This window comes from Anolis carolinensis, chromosome 3 (assembly GCF_035594765.1).
Source record: "Anolis carolinensis isolate JA03-04 chromosome 3, rAnoCar3.1.pri, whole genome shotgun sequence".
Classification (NCBI taxonomy): Eukaryota; Metazoa; Chordata; class Lepidosauria; order Squamata; family Dactyloidae; genus Anolis; species Anolis carolinensis.
The window spans coordinates 584,689-597,771 of NC_085843.1; the positions used below are offsets into that span (position 1 = coordinate 584,689).

Sequence of the window (13,083 nt, forward strand, 5' to 3'; positions counted from 1 at the left end):
CTCTTCAGAACGACGCTAGCTTTGGTACACTTAACAGCCTTCAGCCTACACCTTTGTAATCTAAAACACCACTGGGACCACCAGGAAGGCCCGACATGGACCAAACCTGACACACATAACCCCTAGGACCCATGAACCAACTGACAACGGATCTGGACCAAATACACCCAACATGGCCAACTGTGCATACTGATAATAAAAAACTTTGGGTGCTAGGAATTACAGTTCACTCACACATTCACAGCATTCTGAATCCAACTAATGATGGAAAATAATTATGTTTTAATGCTTCCTTTTAAACAATGGTTGAGGGTATGTTTATGAAAACTTCTACCCTCTCACCTCACCCCCCTTCAGCGCTTCTACTGACATGTCTCTGCCTTTGCAGGCTGCTAGGCCCGGCTAGGCCCAAAGGAGGGGGCCATCTTGTCTCCTCAAGATGGCTCCAAAGAAGGCAGCTTCTGCCTGCCTCATTGCCAGAACTGTCCTTCTACAAGGTAAGACAGTACTTTCCACAATAGACTGAAGAGAAAAAATCACTATCTTTTAAATCTTTGCTGTCATTATGAAAACTTTTATTCCCCCCCCCACCACCACCACCACCTTACCCACCCACCACTGAGCCCCTTTGGCCCATCTGCTGACATGTTTTAAGGCCTTCCAGGCTGGCCCCATGCTGCTAGGCCCAAAAGGAGGACGCCATCTTGCCTCAGCATTGCTCCAAAGAAGGCAGCTTTCATCTTCTTTGTAAGGCCCTACTTTTTTCAAAAGACAGCAGAGAACATCATTATCTTTTTAACGATGCCTTTTCATGCTTATGAACACTTCTAGCCTCCAAAGCCCCAATCCCAGCATCCTTTGATCATTTTGCTAACACGTTTCAGGCCTTGCAGGCTGGCTCCATTCTGCTAGGCCGCAAAAGAGGCGGCCATCTTCCCTGTTCAACATGGTTCCAAACAGGGCAGTTTTTGCCTGGATCTTTTGGATACAGCACTCTCCTTCAACAAGGTCAGGCGGCAAGTACGTAAATAGGTTGATCTTGGGCTGATGGAAGTAGCACCACATCAACTAGGAAATAAGGTACCACTTATAAAGTGGGGAGGCAAATTTAACTAATTTATGACATTGGAATGAGGAAGTGCCGTCACAGTGGATGATGAAGCAGCTGTTTCCCACTGTGGCCAGAATCAAACATCCCCTCAGGAGAAGGTTAAATTGCCTCTGTGTCTGTCTCTGTCTCGGTTCTGTGTGTATATGGGCATTGAATGTTTGCCCTATATGTATACGTTCACCCACTCCAAACTTAGAATACAAATAATGCCATTTTCTAATAACCTGGGCACCGCCGGGTCTCCAAGCTAGTTACTTATAAAGCTCTAAACGATTTGGGACCTGCCTATCTTCGTGACCGCGTCGTCCCCTATGAACCCACCCGATTGCTGAGATCCTCTGGGGAGGCCATCCTCTCGCTTCCGCCCTCCACACAACTGCGTTTGGTGGGGACGAGAGAGAGAGAGAGAGAGAGAGAGAGAGAGAGGGGGGGGGGGCTTCTCGGCTGTGGCTCCCCGACTGGAACTCCCTCCCCAGGGAGATTAGGTTGACTCCCTCTCTACCTTCCTTCAGGAAACAACTGAAGACTTGGATGTTTCAGGAGGTCTTCGGAGCTACAGTCATTAATTAATCAGCCCCAGAGGGTTGTTTATAATCTATCGTGTACTGTATTTATTACGGTCTTACCATTTATGTGTTTTAAATGTAAATTTTTATCCTGTATTGTTGTTTAAATTGATATATTATATTACTGTTTTATCTTTTTAATATTGTGATTGCGTTGTGTTGCTTATATTTTGTTCTTATATTGTTTTGGGCCGCTGCCCCATGTAAGCCGCCCCGAGTCCCCGTGCGGAGATGGTGGCAGGGTATAAATAAAGTTTTATTATTATTTTATTGTATGACACAGCAAACAAGATAGACATGCTGGATTTCATTATTATTATTCTTGTCTGAAATTTTTAAAACACTTTTAATGTAACTTTTGAAATGAAAAAGGATGTTAAACAAGGAGAGCGGGTCTCCAGTGTGAAAGTGATGTGGCTTAAAACTCAGGAAGTCTCCAGGCAGCAAGCAAGGAAGGGCTTCTTCCCCAGAGCGAGGAGGCCTCCAGGCAAGAAGCCCTTCAAGGGGAACCCAGGCCAGGCGACTCCCTTCCAGGCTCGCTCCCGGCGCCCGTCACAGCCCTTTGACAGACCCTGGCCCTTTCCTCCCACGCTGGACATCCTTCCACAAGGGTAGCATTGCAAACTCCTCTCGCTTGACTCCCATCAGAGCCCCTGAAGATGCCAGGAGGGAGTCACAGGCGCAGGGGGAGGGGAACAACAGCCTGGCGAACACTATATTACCCACGACCACAGGGAACCGCCGTAAGGCTAAACAGAGGGCTGCACAAACACAGCAAGGACCAAGTACAGAGAGCACAATAATCCCAAATAAACAGTTCGAGGGGAGGTCACAGGGGCTTACATGTCTTTACACTAATGCTCAGAGCATGGGAAATAAGCAAGACGAACTCCAACTCCTAGCACAGCACCACACATACGATGTCATAGGCATCACTGAAACCTGGTGGGATGACTCCCATCACTGGAATTTAACCATTGAGGGCTATAACCTCTTTCACATAAATAGAACAAAGGGGAGAGGAGGGGGAGTAGCTTTATATGTCAAAAACAGTTACGTTGCAGAAGAAATGCAAGACTGTAATCCGGGAAACCAGCTTGAAAGCATCTGGATAAGAATCAAGGGAACCGGGACTCAAAAAGATCTTGTCATGGGTGTCTACTACAGACCTCCGAGTCAGGATGAAGGACTTGATGAAGCCTTCTGTCAACAGCTGACCAAACAGGCACAAAGAAGAGATATAGTAGTCATGGGCGATTTCAATTATCCCGATATCTGCTGGAAAACAAACTCAGCCAAGAGTACAAAGTCCAACAAATTCCTCACTTGCCTTGCAGATAATTTTATGGTCCAGAAGGTAGAAGAGGCAACAAGGGGATCAGCAACTCTTGATCTAATCTTAACAAATGTGGAAGACCTGATCAATACAGTTGAAGTGGTTGGATCCTTAGGGGCAAGTGACCATGTGCTCCTGCAGTTTGCAATACAAAGGAATGCTGAAACTAAGACAAGTCAAACACGCATTCTGGACTTTAAGAGAGCTGACTTCCAAAAAATGAAGGAATTACTGAGCGGCATTCCATGGACGCCGATATTAAAAAACAAGGGAGTTAAGGATGGATGGGAGTTTTTCAAAAGTGAAATACTCAAGGCGCAAATGCAAACAGTGCCAACAAAGAAGAAAAATAAGACAAGTGCAAAGAAGCCAGAATGGATGTCCAAAGAACTTCTAACTGAGCTAAAGCTCAAAAGTGACATGCACAAGAAGTGGAAAAGGGGAGAAATCACCAAAGAAGAATTCAAACGTATAGCCAACTCCTGTAGGGAAAAGGTTCGCAAGGCTAAAGCGCAAAATGAGCTCAGGCTTGCCAGGGACATAAAAAACAACAAAAAAGGTTTTTTTGCTTATGTTGGTAGAAAAAGGAAGAAAAAGGAGGCGATAGGGCCACTGCAAGGAGTAGATGGGGTGATGGTGACAGGGGATAGGGAAAAGGCAGAACTGCTTAATGCCTTCTTTGCCTCGGTCTTCTCACAAAAAGAAAGCCATCTTCAACCTCAGCAACATGGAATGGACGAAGGATTGGGGGAAATCCAACCCCAAATAGGGAAACAAGTTGTCCAGGAACACCTGGCCACTCTAAACGAATTCAAGTCCCCAGGGCCAGATCAGCTACATCCAAGAGTATTGAAGGAACTAGCGGAAGTTATTTCAGAACCACTGGCAATCATCTTCGAGAGTTCTTGGAGAACAGGAGAAGTCCCAGCAGATTGGAGGAGGGCGAATGTGGTCCCTATCTTCAAGAAGGGAAAAAAGAACGACCCAAACAATTACCGTCCGGTCAGCCTCACATCAATACCAGGCAAGATTCTGGAAAAGATCATTAAGGAAGTGGTCTGCAAACACTTAGAAACAAATGCGGTCATTGCTAATAGTCAACACGGATTTACCAAAAACAAGTCATGCCAGACTCATCTGATCTCTTTTTTCGATAGAGTTACGAGTTGGGTCGATACAGGGAATGCCGTGGATGTAGCATATCTAGATTTCAGTAAGGCCTTCGACAAAGTCCCCCACGACCTTCTGGCAAACAAACTAGTAAAATGTGGGCTAGACAAAACTACGGTTAGGTGGATCTGTAATTGGCTAAGCGAACGAACCCAAAGGGTGCTCACCAATGCGTCGTCTTCATCATGGAAAGAAGTGACAAGTGGAGTGCCGCAGGGCTCCGTCCTGGGCCCGGTTCTGTTCAACATCTTTATTAACGACTTAGACGAAGGGTTAGAAGGCACGATCATCAAGTTTGCAGATGACACCAAACTCGGAGGAATAGCTAACACTCCAGAAGACAGGAGCAGAATTCAAAACGATCTTGACAGACTAGAGAGATGGGCCGAAACTAACAAAATGAAGTTCAACAGGGACAAATGCAAGATACTTCACTTCGGCAGAAAAAATGGAAATCAAAGATACAGAATGGGGGACGCCTGGCTTGACAGCAGTGTGTGCGAAAAAGATCTTGGAGTCCTCGTGGACAACAAGTTAAACATGAGCCTACAATGTGATGCGGCAGCTAAAAAAGCCAATGGGATTTTGGCCTGCATCAATAGGGGAATAACGTCTAGATCCAGGGAAGTCATGCTCCCCCTCTATTCTGCCTTGGTCAGACCACACCTGGAATACTGTGTCCAGTTTTGGGCACCGCAGATGAAGGGAGATGCTGACAAGCTGGAAAGCGTCCAGAGGAGGGCAACTAAAATGATTAAGGGTCTGGAGAACAAGCCCTATGAGGAGAGGCTTAAAGAGCTGGGCATGTTTAGCCTGCAGAAGAGAAGGCTGAGAGGAGACATGATAGCCATGTACAAATATGTGAGGGGAAGTCATAGGGAGGAGGGAGCAAGCTTATTTTCTGCTGCCCTGCAGACTAGGACACGGAACAATGGCTTCAAACTACAGGAAAGGAGATTCCACCTGAACATCAGGAAGAACTTCCTCACTGTGAGAAGGGCTGTTCGGCAGTGGAACTCTCTCCCCCGGGCCATGGTGGAGGCTCCTTCTTTGGAGGCTTTTAAGCAGAGGCTGGATGGCCATCTGTCGGGGGTGCTTTGAATGCGATTTCCTGCTTCTTAGCGGGGGGTTGGACTAGATGGCCCTTGAGGTCTCTTCCAACTCTACTATTCTATGATTCTAGGCAAAACGTCAGGAGAAAATACTGCTAGAACACATTGGCCATACAGCACGGAAACCCCAGTGATTCCAGCCATGAAAGCCTTCAGCAATACATTCATATAAACATTAATTAAAATATTCACAAAAATATTTATTAAAACATTAAGGAAAATACTGATGAAAAGTATTTTATGTTTTTTGCCTCTTATGTATGTTTTATTCTTGCACAAAATTGTATACGATGTGATATATTGACGTTATAATTTAATATTTTTATTGCTGCTTTTGTTTTTGTATTACGATTCGTTGATCTGTGTTGTCTGTGTATATTGTATTTTCATTGATACGGTACCCAGTTGATGAGAAGCTTCCCACCAGAATGGAAATCATCTATCGGACAGGTGGCAAGCGATTTAAACTCAGCACACTCAAAGACAAAACCAAGGTTACAACATCTGCTATAGAACTTCAATATGGCAATGATAACGTAGTCTGTGTGCATTCAGAAGAAGACCCACAAGCCACTCTAAACACCTTTGCAGAAACATATGAGAAGCTCGGCCTCTCACTGAACATCAAGAAAACCAAAGTGCTCTTCTACCAGTCAACAGCCAATTGCTTTGCAAGGCCAGAAATGCAGCTCAATGGTGCAACATTAGAAAACGTTGACCCTTTCCGCTCCCTTGGCAGCCACCTCTCCACAAAAGTCAACAGTGACACTGAAATACAACACCGTATGAGCTCTGCAAGTGCAGCATTTTTCCGAATGGACGCAGAGAGTGTTTAAGGATCGGGACATCCATAGGGAGACCAAGGGGCTTGTTCACAAAGTATTGTCCTCCCAAGCCTGTTCTACGCCTGCGAAATGTGGATAGTCTCCAGACGTCACACTCCACTCCTGGAAAGATTCCACCAGCATTGCCTCTGAAAAATCCTACAGATCTCTTGGGAAGACAGGCGGGAGGCTCCCAGCTCAAGAATGGAAAACAGAATGTTGATGTTAATCCGATCCACGATGGCTATCAAGATCGTCCCCAAACGCAGGCTCCAAGGAAGAAAAACAAGGCGCAAAATGAACACCCAAGCCCTTCAGGAGCCCTCCAAACGAGCCCTTCTCCAAACAAAACTCAAAGATCATCTACTCACAGAACACTCCGAAAATGTCAAGGAACATTGGAACAAACTGAAGACTTCCATCATCACAGCCTGCGAAGAAACCATTTATTTATTTACAGTATTTATATCCCGCCCTTCTTTCTCACCCCGAAGGGGACTCAGAGCAGATTACAATGAACACATATATGGCAAACATTCAATGCCAACAGACAAACAACATATATAGACAGACACAGAGGCATTTAACATTTTTTTCCAGCTTCACGATTCCGGCCACAGGGGGAACTGTTGCTTCATCATCCACTAGTGGCTGTACTTCCTCATTCCTTTCCTCGTGTTTTGCTGGCAGTTTTATGATGATGTAAATTAGTTAAATTAGCCTCCCGCATAAAGCGTACCTAAATTTCCCTAATTGACAGATGCAACTGTCTTTCGGGGCTGCATAGGTCAACAGCAAGCCAGGCTATTTAATGGTCGGGGGCTTAACCCGACCCGGGCTTCGAACTCATGACCTTTCAGTCAGTAGTGATTTATTGCAGCTGGTTACTAGCCAGCTGCACCACAGCCCGGCCCGGGATCTGCGCGCATCATCCAAAAATACATCACACAGTCCTAGACACTTGGGAAGTGTTCGACTTGTGATTTTGTGATACGAAATCCAGCATAACTATCTTGTTTGCTGTGTCATACAGTAATAAAAATACCATAATACACATGGTTGGAAGAGACCCCTTGGGCCATCTACTCCAACCCCCTTCTGCTTGTGTGTACCAAAACATAATCCAAGCACACTTGACAGACAGCCACCCAATAATAATAATAATAAAAAATCTTTGACTGGTTTTGTGCATGAAAAAGGAAAGGGTTTCACCATTTGAATGCTGAATATTAATCTGAATAGTGTTTTTGCTTGAGAAAAGAGTCAACGCTCCGAAACCTTCCGTCCAAGCTGACCTGTCCGAACGCATCTCTCCGTCTGAACCACCTTGGAGATCAGGACTATCCAGGGAGGCCCTGCTCTCGGTCCCACCTCCTCTGCAAGCGCGACTGGCAGGGATGAGAGACAGGGCCGGCCGGCCTTCCTTCCTTCCCAATGGTGCCCCCTCCCTCGGGGTGTGTGGTCAACCACACACACACCCCGCCTTTGGGAGAAAGGTACAACCTTGGCTGTGGGATCAGGCTTGTCGTGAACAGGGCAATGGCAGGTCTGGAACATGTGGAACCGCTCTGGAAAGGCTTTGACTACGACTAGGGATGGCGTGATTTTTATGGAAGGTCATGTCTTTAAATGTTTAATATTTCTTTATTTTATTTAAAGCATTTGTATTCCGCCCTCCTTCTCACCCCAAAGGGGACTCAGGGCAGAGCCCAACATATATACGGCAAGCACTCTGTGCCGGGACATAACTATAAATATACACAAACATTAAAATGGTTATATCTGCTTTAAAATCAGCTGTTGAAACCAACTCAGGACACCATGCTGGCTCCAGTCAACGGAGTGGGTTTCCTCTTAATGCCTCCTTGCCCTGCCCCAAAGGCTGGGTCCCACAGCCAGGCCTTGACCCTCTTTCTGAAGGACGGGAGGGGGGGGAGGGAGGGAGCTGATCCCATCTCGCCAGGGAGGGGGTTCCATAGCCGGGGGGGGGGGGGGCATCACTGAGAAAGAAGGCCCTGCCTCTCTCTCGTCCCCGCCAAACACACCCACATCTGATCTAATCTAATTTAATTATTCAAATTGTGTATGTTCTGTGTAAGCCGACTTGAGTCCCCTGCGGGGTAGAGAGAGAGAGAGCAAGGCGGGGCAGAAGTAGAGCAAATAAGTAACAAGTATTATTATTATTATTATTATTATTATTATTATTATAAGTAAGTAAATAATAAACCTGTATAGATTGGGTAAAACTAGAAAAACACCAAAATATTAACAATAGAAGGACATGATTTGCGCTGGGGTTGGCATGGTTATTTGTGGTATGAAAAAGTTAAAACAGATAAACAATTTGGAAATCATTTTATCAGATCGGCCTTAAATGCAACCTGGTAAAAATATAAGAGATTCCTATATGAAAAAACCCCACTCTGGTTTTCACCTCTAGAAGCAACTCAGCGTCAATCACTTGGCTGGCAAAAATGGCCAACATACAATGAAGTTATTAAAAAACAGAGACAGATGCATCCTCTATGAAAGCATGGGAGGAGATTCAAAATGATTATAAAAACATTACATGGCTGCAATATTATCAATTAAAAGAATGTTACAAAAAAGATAAAATATAATTTCATATTTTTATGGCTGCTTTTGTTTTTGTATTACGATTCGTTGATCTGTGTTGGCTGTGTATACTGTATTTTCGTTGACACGGTACCTTGTTAATGCGAAGCTTCCCACCAGAGTGATTTCCAATCTGGTGAGAAACTTCCCATCAACAAGATGCCGTGTCAATGAAAATCATCTATCGGATAGATTTAACCTCAGCACACTCAAAGCCAAAACCAAGGTCACAACAACATCTGTTATAGAACTTCAATATGCCGATGACAACGTAGTCTGTGCGCATTCAGAAGAAGACCCACAAGCCACTCTCAACACCTTCCCACAAGCATACGAGGAGCTCAGCCTCTCACTGAACATCAAGGAAACCAAAGTGCTCTTCCCGCAGTCGTCAGCCAATCCCTTTGCAAGGCCAGGAATACAGCTGAATGGTGTACTCCTCGGGCAGCCACCTCTCCACAAAAATCAACATCGACACTGAAATACAACACCGCCTGAGCTCTGTGAGTGCAGCATTCTTCCGAATGGAAGCAGAGAGTGTCTGAGGATTGGGGCATCCATAGGGAGACCAAGGGGGCTTGTTTACAAAGTATTGTCCTCCCAAACCTGCATTGCGCCTGCGAAACAGAGATAATCTACAGACATCACACTCAACTCCCGGAGCGATTCCACTGCAGATCTCTTGGGAAGACAAGCAGAAGACTCCCAACACAAGAACGGGAAACGGAAGGTTGATGGGCAGAAAGAGATTTAAAGATGGGCTTGAATCTAACCTCAAAAACGGTGGCATAGACACCGAGAGAGAACTGGGAAGCCCTGGCCCTTGAGAGCGCTAACTGGAGGTCAGCTGTGACCAGCAGTGCTGTGCAATTTGAAGAGGCACAAATGGAGGGCGGAAGGGAAAAACATGCCAAGAGGGAGGCCCGAGTCCTTTTTGGGAGAGGGGCAGGATACAAATAAAGATGATTATTATTTAGACATATCATTATAAAAATATTTGCAGAAATATAAACATTCTCTCAAAGATTAATAATAAAATGCTCACTAAAATATTTGCCGAAATGTTTGCATTTACACTGCCGAAAAGAGTTTTGAGGATTCTATCCTAACTGTTTCAATGGATGGCCTCAGTGTCCTGTGGGTCAGGGAACGGTCAATGGTCTAATGCAGGCCTGGGCCCATGTGACCCTCCCCTCCCTCCCTCCCTCCCTCCCTCCCTCCGGGTGTTTTGGACTCCAACTCCCACCATTCCCCACAACCTCCACTGGCCTCTTCCTTTCCCCCTCAGCCGCCTCAGTGGAAAAGGAAAGAGAAAAGGGCCTGAGCCTGTGAGGAATGGTGGGAGTTGGAGTCCAAAACACCCCGAGGGAGGGAGGGAGGGAGGGAGGGCCCACGTTGGCCCAGCCTGGCACAATGTCCTTATCCATTCATTTGTTGTACATGGCTTATTAAGTGTGTAATGTGTTTATTTGGTTATTTAAATTTTTTTGGTTGAATATCTTTAATGTTACATAATTTTTGCTGCTTTTAACGATTGTGCGTCGCTTGGAACCCCACCCGTGGGAGAGGAGAAAAGCGGGATAATCAATAAATAGACAAAATATTTGCAGAAATATTTACACAAAGTAATCATAAAATATTCATTAAAATATTTAGTAAAAAAACATTCATAAAAAATGTCCTGGATGATGGAAGACACGGCGAAGGGGGCGAGAGGGAGGGATCCTGGGTGGCTGTGAGATTTCTGGGCTGCCTGGCCATGTCCCAGCAGCACTCCCTACTGGCGTTTCGCCCACATCTGTGGCAGGCATCGTCAGGGGTGGTGCGGTCTGTTGGAAACGAGGCAAGCAGGGTTTGTTTATGTCCCTGCGGAGTGATGCCCAGGGAGGGAGGGAGGGAGACAGAACTCTGGCCTGGCAATTAATTAATCACCGTGAATAGCTCTGAATGGCCTTGCAGCTCCAAGGCCTGTCTGCTTCCTGCCTGAGGGAATCCTTGGTTGGAAAGGGCGAGCTGCTGGCCCTGACGGTTTCCTGCCTGGATCCCCCCCCCGTTTCCTGGGTGTTGCCCTTTACTTATTGTCCTGATTTTAGCGGGTTTTTTCCCAGTACAGACTGTGTTCCTGCTCACGGTTCCCTCCTCCCTGTTGGAGGCCACCCAGCCTCAATGTTAATAATACAGTAGAGACTCGCTTATCCAACGTTCTGGATTATCCAACGCATTTTTGTAGTCAATGTTTTCAATATATCATGATTTTTTATGCTAAATTCATAAATACAGTCATTACTACGAAGCAATACTGCATATTTGAACTACTTTTCTGTCAAATTTGTTGTATAACATGATGTTTTGGGGCTTAATTTGTAAAATCATAGCCTAATTTGATGTTTAATAGGCTTCTCCTTCATCTCTCCTTATTATCCAACATATTTGCTTATCCAACGTTCTGCCGGCCCGTTTATGTTGGATAAGTGAGACTCTACTGTAATGATGATATCACACTGTCCTAAACGCTTGGGAAGGGTTCGACTTGTGGTTTTGTGACAGGTCAGCAACCCAACCTTCCAGTCACAAGGCTTTTATCCCCTGGGCCACATCTCAGGGAAGGGCCGTCTGCAATGGGGGGAATAGAAACCGTGGGACCCTTGGTGGGAATGGGACGTGGCTAGGAGACTGTAGAGAGTGGGAGGGGTCCTGGGTCAGCAGGGTGATTGATAGACACAGGGATTGGCGGGAACGGCCAAGAACGGTCTTTCTGTTGCCTATGGTAAGATGGAAAATAAAGCTGTGTCCAAGGATTGGCCTTTGTGAGCCTGCTTTCATGCCAAGAGCTTCCAGGTCCTGACAAAAAAGGTCAATGGGATTTTGGCCTGCAGAAAGGGAGGCGGGTACAAAACAAAATTGTCATCATCATCATTCATGAAAATGACACCTGCACATATGGAGGGACAGCTGTGTTGAATATCGAGAAAAAAGCGGGTGCTAGAACCAATATCACAGGACAGCTGACTGGACCAGGTAGATCACAACCCGAGACAGTGAAGACACCTGCCCTTGTGCTTGGCTACTCGGCTCCTGAGTATGCACGCCCAGAGTGGAATACATCTCACCACGTTAACACAGTGGATGCAGCTCTGAATGAGACATGCCGCGTCACCACAGGATGTCTACACCCCACACCACTGGAGAAATGATACTACTTAGCCGGCATTGCACCACCTGATATCCGTGGGGAGTAGCAGCCAGTAATGAAAGGACCAAGGCAGTGACATCTCTGGCCCATCCCCTCTTCGGATATCATACAGCACGCCAACGCCTGACATCAAGAAATAATTTCCTAAGATCCACAGAGACAATCACTGGAACACCTCAGCAGTCACGAGTCCAAAGGTGGCAGGCTAAAACCGGAGACCTCAATCCATGGCTGAGATGGGAGGAGAGACTCCCTCCTGGGCGGACAGAGGACGGGGCGACGTGGAAGGAAGGAAGGCCCGGAACAGACTGTGCTCTGGCACCACGAGACGCAGAGACCGCCTTCAGAAAGTGGCCACAGAGTGGAGTCCACGACGTGCGAGTGTGGAGGAGACCAAACCACACCCCACCACCGACTGCAATGCGGCCTGAGCCCTGCCACGGGCACAACCGAGCACCTTCTCACAGCCACACCAGAGGCCTTACTCCAAGGGGCCAGATTCTGGTCAAAGGACATTTAGTATCAGGACAAGTTCTGAAAACTTAAAATGCATTACAACTGTACCCTCGGTTCGCTTCTGACACGATAAATATAAATTAAAGCTTTCTTGAAAGTTTGGATTCAGATGCGTGGAAGCGAAAACTACAGTCATATCCCAGCCCCCCCCCCCCCCCGAAAAAGCAATTGATGATCAAAACACGGAATATATTTAATACCTGAAGCATGAAAATCAAACCCAGAGCCCTGAGACTGATCTATAGAAGGAAAACGATGTCCAAAGGACCCCAGATTTTCCATTGAACCCCAGGTTTACCTGCCTTTCCGGTCTCTGGTATTTTGACCCTTCTAAATCCCCTTTTCGCAAATACTTGCTTTTATTAAGAAAAGAAGGATAGTAATTCCATAATCTACAATGCGGAAACTATACGGCTCCCCGAGTGGCTGCCACAACTACAAAAATAAACCAGAAAAAGCACACACCGATACAACGGTCTTATACAGACACACAAAGCACACTGAGAAGCGAACAGACAGACCTGGGTCTAAGTCTACGAACCTCACGCCGAGTGGAGAGTCTCCCTTATTATTCTCCTCCTCGTAGATAATCCTACGGAAGGACATTTCCGCTCCTGGCAACGCCCTCCTGATTCATGG

General features: G+C 46.2%; 1 protein-coding gene across 3 annotated transcripts in view; it reads right to left on the bottom strand.

The window, feature by feature from the left end:
• LOC100562195 (zinc finger protein 850-like) overlaps positions 1 to 13,083 on the bottom strand; it is a 90,700-nt gene that overhangs the window by 32,368 nt on the left and 45,249 nt on the right. The window lies entirely within an intron of this gene.